Raw genomic sequence first — 10,267 nt, 5'->3', positions numbered from 1 at the left:
AACAAGTCTTTACTGAGCAACTACTGAGCATGAAGGGTTGGGAAAGAAAAGGCTCCTCCCCCAGTCATGGCATGAGTATGAATCAGCCATGTGTAGGCCATTGCCAGGTGGTAAGACGATGGCACAGTAAAGTAGAGCTTACGGCTGGAATGTGCTGGGAGGGCGGGGGCATCCTCCCAGGAGGTGATATGGAGCAGAAAGTCGCCCAGAAGGCAAGGGGAGCTGTGGGCTCTGGGGCACTTCCCCGAGGCAGGCACAAATCAGCCTCACACCTCCAATCCTCTCTCCCACTTCTGAGCTGCCTGGGCTGTCCCACTCTCCACTCTTGACCTGGCCAGCGATGACTTCTCTGTGTTTTACTTAATACATAATTTGTGTCTTTACTGACTGTGTCCAATGCATTTGTCAAACCAGAATGTAACACCACAGGCTGTGCAGAGAAAGTCCCCAAACCCACATTGCCGATTCGTTCCTGCTCAGCAGAATGCTATTTTCCACGTAAAATGCTAATGAAATGGTTTGCTGACCTGCGTCTGCTAATATAAAGGTGTTTTTCCATTGAAGACTAATGAAACAGTGGTTTTAAGATGGCAGACTAAAGGCCTCGCTACTTCCCTTGTAAAAAGTAAGTCTCCCCAAACACAAACAAGAAACAGAAATGCCAATTCTGTCTTTGAGAGAACTGGGAGACACTTATAACCCTGAACCACAGCGTGCAAGGAAGGAGAGTGGAGGGAGAAATGGCCTGGGGTGTGGCCTAGAAGAAAGTCAAACCCAAATGGTTGGGCTGCGTGGCTTCTGCACCGGTGAATTGCTGCACAGAAGCAAACTGACTTCCATAAAGGCTTAAAAACTGGGAGGTACCAGGTGTCAGAGGAGGCGCCGCTGAGCCAGGGACTGGACCTGGGGGGATGATCCGGCAGTCTGTACCAAGGACCCCTGGACCCCCAGGTGGTCAACCCTCAGCCTGCCCAGCCTCAGTCCCCAACAGCCCCACTCACATCTGGGCCAGCAGAGGGAAATTTGTTGTCTGGAAAAAGAAAAACCAAGACTCTCCAAAACCAGGGACAGCAGGCCCAGAGAAGGTGAGGTGTTCTGCCCCCTTCACTTGTCCCCGTTCCAGAGCATCACTGGGAGGGCTCAGGCCCTCCCCACTCAGGCAGGAAATGACGTGGTGAACCACTTCTAACACAAAGACCCACAGATGCAGCAATATGGGGCAGGAAGAGTGCCCCATAGGAAAAACCAGCCAGCGCCTTGATCCCCACCCCACACACAAGCCCACCAGCCAGCCACCGTCTGTACCCATAGCTTCCCATCAGATTGGTAATGTGACTGTGCAGCCAGGGATTGCTGGATATTAAAGACATTTCCAACATGGGAGACAGAAAACAAAACAAACCAAGAATGTAGAGGAAAACGACTTCCAATAACAGAGGATTTAGGGAAGAGGAGAAAACCTAAAACTAAATTCTGCCATTAGTATCTATTGAGACAGAAAGCTATTGTACCTATAAAACATGAACAGAAAGCAATTAAAAAGGAACAAAAAGTAAGAAAGTAACCATTAAAAATATATGCATCTGGAGCCAGTGTTGTGACACAGCAAATTTAGCTGCTGTCTTTGGTGCTGGCAACCCATATCAAAGTGCCAGTTGGATTCCTGGCTACACCACTTCAGGTCCAGCTTCCTGCTAATGTGCCTGGGAAGGCAGCAGACGATGGCCAAGTATTTGGGCCCCTGCTACCCATGTGAGAGACCAGGATAGAGTTCCTAGCTCCTGGCTTTGGCCTGGCCAAATGCTGGCCATTGTAGCCATTTGGTGAGTGAACCAGCAGATGGAAAATCTCTCTCTCTCTCTCTCTCTTTCACTCTCTCTGCCTTTCAAATAAGTGAATCTTTAAAAATTATACATGCCGTGATTTTCACAAATGGCCCCAAGTCCCTTCTGTCCTAGGATGCTTACCTCTTTCCAGTAAGACTGCTAATCCTCCCATCAGGAGATAGAGTTGGTCCTGGTTATCTGTTATCTGGTTATCTGGTGTGTTAACAAACCACCCCAAAATGAGTGGGTCAATTTTGTGAGTTATAAATATGGTCAGGGCTCTGTCGGATGGTTTTCCTGTTGCATGTGGTATTTTTTTTCTTTTTTTTTTTTTAATTTTTTGACAGGCAGAGTGGACAGTGAGAGAGAGAGACAGAGAGAAAGGTCTTCCTTTTGCTGCTGGTTCACCCTCCAATGGCCGCTGCGGCCGGCGCACCGCGCTGATCCGGTGGCAGGAGCCAGGTGCTTGTCCTGGTCTCCCATGGAGTGCAGGGCCCAAGTACTCGGGCCATCCTCCACTGCACTCCCTGGCCACAGCAGAGAGCTCGCCTGGAAGAGGGGCAACCGGGACAGAATCCGGCGCCCTGACCGGGACTAGAACCCGGTGTGCTGGCGCTGCAAGGTGGAGGATTAGCCTAGTGAGCCGCGGCGCCGGCTTGCATGTGGTATTAATGGAGACCACTCAGTGGTATTCAGCTAGGGGTGAGCTGCTCTGGAAGATCCAAGATTACCTCACTTACACATCTGGTGCCATTGCCTGGAAGGCTGGGCTCAGCTAGGACAGTCACTGTGGTGTTTCATTGGGACCTTTCCAGCTTGTTGGTCTCAGGTAGTCAGAACTCTTCCTTGGTGGCTGGCTTCTCCCGGAATGATCATTCCAAGGTAGAAGGGACATGGCCTTTCCTAGTTAGCATCAGAGGTTGTGTAGCATCACTTCTGCATAACTAAGGTCAGTCCAGACTCCAGCCAGGGAAGAGGTCCCGAATCCCCTCTCCTGATGGGACCACTGTGGATGGACTTGTGGGTGTGTTTGAAAACAGCTGGGCTGCTGAAGGGTGTGCCCCACCCAACAGGAGTGCAACCAAGAAGAGGGAGACACGTGTTCCTTGGCTTTTCCTGGGTGACAATGTGACTCAACTTGGTGGCTTAAAAAAATAGCCCCCATGTACTGGCCTTTGTGCTATGCTCCCTGTGGTTGTGGCTTGCCTCCCTCCCATGTCTGTGGTCAGTTGGTAGTTGGTGGCCTCACTCGCATATCTGGCAGTTGGCGCAATGCCAGCTTGGGTAATGGAAATGATTTGGCCATGGGTCTCTAGTCCTCTAGCAAAGCAGCCTGGGTTCACTGCCAGCTTGGGGCAAAGGCCCAAAGGCGTGAGTTCTCTTGCATCTTCTGCTTGCATCATGTTTGCTGTTGTCCTATTGGCCAAGGCAAATCACATGAGGAAGTCCAGGGTCACTGCAAGAGGAGCTTGGACAAGGACACAGGCGGGAGAATATTGTCATCTTTATTCTGTAAATAGTGTACAACTTGCAGTACAGGAGACTGTGGTTTCACCACAGGAGAGAGAGGGAATTCCTGATGGTATCTGCAGCCCGGGCCCAGAGCAAAACAAGTCCAGATGGGCACTGCAGGTCAGGGAGCCCGGGGGGAAATGGTAACAGCCTTAAATCACTGGATGGCTTTGTCTGTGGGAGATCATGTTGAGGGGTGTTTTTTGGGTCAAATGTTCAAGTAAAACTAAACAAACCAAAAAAGGCAATTACTAGTTCAAGGAGAAAGGGCTGAGAGTTTCAGAGGAAGGAAATGTCATTACAATGTAGTGCTGACTCAGCAGGAAATGATATTTGCATGGTCATAATAATGAAAACACAATATGAAGTCAACAAATTTCAATATTGATTGTATTGGGAGGAGAGGAGAGAAAAAAACAGGTATAAATGAGTTAAAATCCCTCCTCTTTTGTATTGGGAAGTCAACATATGATGTTAAAAATGAGTACATTATACTTTTCTCTAAAGGGAGGAGAGAACTTCCACTTTACTTATGGCCTTGTCCAAATACTGACAGAGTTTGTGGACTCCAAAGGCTTCCATAGCCTAAGCAGCTCATTTCAAGAGCCTTGAGTGGTCATTGATGTCATACATAAGAGTGTTAATTGTTAACAACAAGAGTCACTGTGTACTAACTCCCCATGCAGGACCTCTATCCTCAATGAGTTGTATTGAGAGTTAACTGTAAAACCAGTTCTCAAACAGTTTGTGTGTGTGTGTGTGTGTGTGCATATTGAAATCTTTACTTAGTATAGAGTTGGTCTTCTGTGTACAAAGTAATTGAAAATGAATCTTAATGGAGAATGGGACTGGCAGGGGAGAGGGAGCAGGAGGAGTGGTGGGAGTATGGGTGGGAGAGCAGGTATTGAGGGAAGAATAACTATATTCCTGAAGTTGTACTTATGAAATTTTAAGGAATACACCTTAAAAAATAAATTAAAAAAAAGAAAATGGGTACATTAAAGCTATGTATTTGTAAGATTCAGGAATATGGAAGTGAACCCCAGGAGACACAGCTAAATGCCTTTGGATCAGGAGAAGGAATGATCAAATCCTGGGAAAGGTGAGCATTTCATGACATTGCTCAAAGGCGGGATAGGTGCCAGAGTCTCGGCCCTGCTACCACGTGCACTCATATTCTTAGAGCCACCAAGGGCACGTGCTGAGAGAACTGGCCCTGCCTTTGCTCTGTGAGGTTGAAGGCATCCCCTGGGCTCCCGATGCCCCCTCATGTTGTCTAAAGGGCAATCACATCCTTATATCCTTGTCACTATGTTGTGGGGTCCATCTCAATTGAGTTGAGCCTTGCCACCCCCTCAGCTTTACACAAAGGTAAACTGGAGCTCTGAGAAAGGATTTGATCTTGTGGAAACTGGAGGCCTAGAGAGGGGTGCGGTGGGCAGAGCAGTGCTAGCTCTGGCTTAGCCATGAGGCCTTGGAGCCCTGAACTTCCTGGGACTCAGTTTCTTCACCTGTAGCATGAGTCACATACCAGGTCCTCAGGGTGCTGTGAGGGCCAACGGGGATCAGGTGACCCAATGGGTCGTTAAAGGTTTTCGTCTCTCATTCTCTTCAATGAACACTACCCTTAGTGTGTATATTTATATATTACAAGTATAACACATCACTCTATCAATATGTTATCTTATTATATAATATATACATACATACGGACCTTTAAAAATATAAGATCAAATATACAAATAATAGAATATATTATATATTGTTATAAATTATAATACTATGAAATATATTTTTAAAATAGAATTATCCATTGTTTTTCCTGTAACCCAGTGGGGTATGCCCTGCAGTCTAGGAACTCCACTTTGGAAACTGCTGGTCTAGGACGTAGCAGGTGTTTAATAAATGTAAGTACTTTAAAATATATAATGATTCTTACTATTAGAAAAAAATCTTTGCTTTTCTACTACACTATAAGCTCAAGGGAAGTAATGACCAGAGAAAGTTACCCTGACATGTATACAACAGGAGCTCGATAAATGTGTTAATGGATGTGCGTAGGGGTGAGAGAAGTACAGAGGAAAGAGCACTGGTGGAGAATGGATCACAGGCTCATTGTGTGACTCCAGACAGGGCAGTGCAACTCCCTGGACTTCAGCTCCCTCACCTGTTGGAGGAAATTAACAAACCCTCTCCAGTAGGACTGAGCTGACGGCAGGGGTTGGCTCTGTACATCCATCCCATTCCCTGCACCGGTGCTGCTGCATGGTCATTGCCATTGCTCACCCAACAAAAACCTTTCTTCTGAGCCTCCGCAATGTGCAGAGGAACATATTGAACTTAGCGTGCTTTCGGCTGCAAGTAGCAGAACACCCTATTAAATGTGGCTTAAACCATCGGGGCTACTATTTACACTGGTGTTGCATACATACAGTGAACAAATCTTTTTGTTTGTTTGTTTGTTTGTTTGTTTTGGACGGAGTAGACAGTGAGAGAGAGAGACACAGAGAGAGGTCTTCCTTTTCTGTTGGTTCACACCCCAGTGGCCGCTGCGGCTGGCACACCATGCTGATCCGAAGCCAAGGGCCAGGTGCTTCTCCTGGTCTCCCATGCGGGTGCAGGGCCCAAGGACTTGGGCCATCCTCCACTGCCCTCCCGGGCCACAGCAGAGAGCTGGACTGGAAGAGGAGCAACCGGGACAGAATCCGGCACCCTGACTGGAACTAGAACCTGGGGTGCCGGTGCCACAGGCGGAGGATTAGCCTATTGAGCCACAGCGCTGGCCAAATCTTTTTTTTTTTTTTTTTTAAGCTTATTTACTTATTTGAACATCGGAGTTAAAGAGAAGGAGGAGGGGCCAGCACAGTGTGTGGCATGTGAGGCCACTGCTTGCAGTGCCAGCATCCCATATGGGCTCCAGTTCGAGTCCGGGCTACTTCATTTCCAATCTGGCTCTCTGCTGTGGCCTGGGAAAGCAGTAGACGATGGCCCAAGTCCTTGCACCCCTGCACCCGCATGGGAGACCTGGAGGAGGCCCCTTGCTCCTGGCTTCAGATCGGCACAGCTCTAGCCATTGTGGCCAACTGGGGAGTGAACCAGCGGATGGAAGACTTCTCTCTCTCTCTCTGCCTCTCCTCTCTTTGTGTAACTCTGATTTTTAAATAAATAAATAAATAAATCTTTTAATAAGAGAGGGAGAGAGAAGGAGGAGACAGAGAAAAAAGATCTTCCATATGCTGGTTCACTCCCCAAATGGCCATAAGGGTTGGGGCTGAGCCAAGCTGAAGCCAGGAGTCTGGAACTCCATCCAGATCTCCCCCGTGGGTGGCAGGGCTCCAGCACTGGGGCCGTCTTCCACTGCTTTCCCGGCCATTATCAAGGAGCCGGATTGACTGTGGAGCAGCAGGACTCAAATAAGCACGTACATAGGTTTCACCCTCTCAGGGCAGCTTACCCCGCTGTATCACAGTGTCAGCTTTATAGCGTACAAATCTTGAGCTGTATGGCTCAAAGAATATTTCACAAATTTATCCACCACTTGGATCAAGATATGGGATGCTGAGGCCGGCACTGTGGTGTAGCATGTAAAGCCACCGCCTATAGTGCCAGCATCCCATATGGGCGCCGGTTTGAGTCCAGGCTGCTCCACTTCCAGCTCTCTGCTATGGCCTGGGAAAGCAGTGGAAGATGGCCCAAGTCCCTAGACCCCTGTACCCCCCTTGGAGGCCCAGAGGAAACTCCTGGCTCCTGGCTTCAAATCAGCGCGCTCTGGCCATTTCCGCCATTTAAGGAGTGAATCACTGGATGGAAGACTTTTCTCTCTGCCTCTTCCTCTCTGTAGCTCTGCCTTTCAAATAAAATAAATAAATCTAAAAAAAAAGTTATGGGATGTTGTTGACATCCCATCTGGCTCCTTCTTGCCCCTCTCCCAGCTTTTCCTCCCCCCCAGCCCCACCCACCATTGTACTAACCTGACTTCCAACAGCATGGATTGGTTTCCTGGTTCTTGAACTTCATAGGAATGGAACCATGTAGTATGTGCTCTTTCCTATGTAGTTCGATTTTTTAAAGATTCATCATGTTGTCTATGTCTGTAGTTTGTTCTTTTTTACTGCCAGAGAGTAAGAAATCTATCCTTTGATCCATGTAGTATATCCAATATATCCATATTATGTGTTCATGCAGTAAAAGGTGTAGTTGGTGCATAGATCTCACAACTTATTTTTCCATTCTCTTGTTTTCAGATATTGGTGGCATTTCTGCTGTTTTGCTGTTGTGAATAAAGCTACTATGAACATCTATGGGCACATGATTGTGTGGATATGTTTCCTTTCTTGAATAAATACTGAAGAATGCTGTCACCTGGTCATCAAGTAAGTTTGTGTTTAGTTGTAATAGCTACTGCTCAGCAATCTTCCAAAATGACTGTGCAATTTTTCATTTCCAATGAGTTCCAGTTGTTCTACATCTACACTAAAACTGTATTGTCAGATTTTTTTTTTTTAATTTTAGTCTTTCTGGCAGATAAAAGACTGTATCCTATTGTGACTTTAATTTGCATTTCCCTGGTGACTAATGAGCACCTTTTCATGTGTTTATTGGCCACTTGAATCTCTCTTTTATGGCTCCTGTTCAAGTGGAACTGTTTTTGGGCTATTCTGTATTTGAGGCCTTTGTCACAGAGATATTTCAGATGTCTTCTCCCTGAACATGGATTATTGCTTTGTTCACTTAACGATGCCTTTTTGAAACTCAGAATTCTGAATTCACTTTATCATTTTCTTGACAGCATCTTTTTGTCTTCTGTGTCAGATAACTCATGATGGCCAAGATTATTAAAATATTTTTCTATATTTTCTTCCAGAAAAAGCTTATTAATCCCAAGAGCTTTCTTACTGTCCCATCATATATGAAATATTTGGTCCTAGGCTTGTTCAGAGGCTTAGTTATGTCATTAAAGTGTCATGTTCCCTCAGTCCTTCACATTTACACTCTTCGAGTGTGGTGAAGATGTTTCCTCATGGTTGCAAGATGGCTGTCATAGCTCCAAGCATCACATCCTCACAAGACAATATCCAAAAGCAGGAAGGAAGAAGGGATGCAGGTAGATAGAGGGAAGGCAGCCTCTCTGAGAAGCCCCTAAAATCATATTGGCTAAAATTAACCATTCTCACCACAAGGCAGGCTGGGAAAAATCTGCCATCTCGGCCTCTGTCCTGGGACATAGCCTCTGCCAGGATGGGGGAAGCAGAGGGAGGAAAAGAATGATGTCTTAAGTATGAGCAATTATGTCCGTCCTGGAGAATCAGCAGCTCAGGTAGGGTGACCAATTGCCTGAGAAATGGAACTTTGAGAGCTGAAAGCAGCTATGTGCCAGGCAGAACAAGAGAGTCAGGAACCCTCCCTCAAGAGCTTTCACTTGGCCCAGTCAGGGGTGGACGTGACCCCGTCTCCAGCCTGGACAAGGAAAGGCATCCAGGCATGGGCAGAGGAGACAGTGTGAGTGAAGCTTGCCTGCTTCTTGGTTTCTCCCAGCCTCAGACTCCAGCCCCTGGCTCTGCTCTCTCCAGTGTGGTTCAAACTGTTTTTGGGTGTCTCACGTGTGCACCGAGGCACTGTGCTAAGCCTGAAGATTCCTGGACGAATCAGATCCTGATCCTGCCCAGAGGAGCTCCAGGCCAGATGAACAGAGAGGCATCAGCAAGTGTTGCAACGAAGCAGGCCGATAGAGGGCAGGTGCTCCTGGCAGGGCTCTGGGGATGTGCAGGCGACTGCAGGGGGAGGAGCAGAAAGGGCATTCAGGGCACTGTCCTTGCTCTAGTTTTCTCTTAAAGCCCTTGGGCAGTTGCTTCTTGGGAGTTTTATCTTTTCCTTAATGAAATTTTTATTTCCCCCTTAAATATACTCCCATGTTTGCAAAATGGTACATGCATAAGGATAGGCAGTGCACCGTCAGGGTAACAGCAAAAGGCAGGAAACAACCTAAGCATCCATCAGGAGGGGTTGAGTAAATGAGAGCTGGTGCATCGCCACCGTGGACTGTAGACAGCTGTAAGAAAGAGGCTGCTCTCCATGTGCTGAGAACAATCGCACACAGGGAAGCACGGGGAGCCACAGAGCATGCTCCCATTGGGTGAATGGAAACGGTGCACGTGCTCACAAATGCGTGAGCCATTTCTCAGGAGAAATGCAAGAAACTAACAACAGCTGTGCTTCCTGGAAGGGGAAGTGGGTGGCAGGGGACAGGCAGGCCGGAGAACCACTTTCCTCGGCGTGCGCTTTGGTACTCTTTGATTTGGGCAACACATGTGTGTGTGTGTGTGTGTGTGTGTGTTGCATGTTGGAAGAATGAGCAGGAGGAGGAGGAGAATAAATGCATACCCACAAGCCTACAAGCATAGTTAATAAAATGCTAATTGACCAATTGATTTCTTGTGTAAACCGAGTGTCCTGGCACAGGCACACGTTGGAAATGCAGATAACAGATTAGAGGGGGCTGTTCACTGCTATCTCCCCACTGACTGGAGGGAAAGACTGAGCCCCCCCCACCGGCAGGATGCAGAGAGGCCTAGAAGGTCCAGCACGAAGGTGCATTTGGCGTTTGTGTCCCTGGGTGCCCCTCAGCCCATACTGTCCCATTCTCTCCCCACACCCGTCCCACCACGCCTCCTTGGGCATGGATTGCTGCACGGCCCATCAGGTCTCCGTTAGCCTGATTTCATCTTTTCCTCTGCTACCTATTTTGCCTTCATCACTGAACTTCTAAGTGCTGGCTAAGGGTTCAGGAGGTAAGGGCAGACTGCGCTGAATTTGAATCCAGCTCCCCCAAGGCACCTCTTCCATCTGAGTATAGCTTGAGGCTACGCAGCTGCCTGCAGAGATGGCAGGGTGTCTGGCCCCAGTGGTCTCACCATGGGGAAGCTGCTGTT

At 47.7% G+C, this 10,267-nt stretch overlaps 1 long non-coding RNA gene across 1 annotated transcript; it reads left to right on the top strand.

Annotated features, from left to right (window-relative positions):
- The first annotated feature begins 4,351 nt into the window (after nt 1-4,351).
- On the top strand, nt 4,352-7,647 carry LOC138844320 (uncharacterized). Its single transcript, XR_016216635.1, has 3 exons — nt 4,352-4,440; nt 5,172-5,245; nt 7,583-7,647. It is a non-coding gene; the product is annotated as an uncharacterized LOC138844320 (long non-coding RNA).
- The last annotated feature ends 2,620 nt before the right edge of the window (nt 7,648-10,267 follow it).

Source organism: Oryctolagus cuniculus, chromosome 11 (genome assembly GCF_051225735.1).
Source record: "Oryctolagus cuniculus isolate XC-2025 breed Fujian yellow rabbit chromosome 11, ASM5122573v1, whole genome shotgun sequence".
Classification (NCBI taxonomy): domain Eukaryota; kingdom Metazoa; phylum Chordata; class Mammalia; order Lagomorpha; family Leporidae; genus Oryctolagus; species Oryctolagus cuniculus.
Note: the sequence above shows the minus strand (reverse complement) of the source record. Positions and strands in the feature narration are given on the sequence as shown.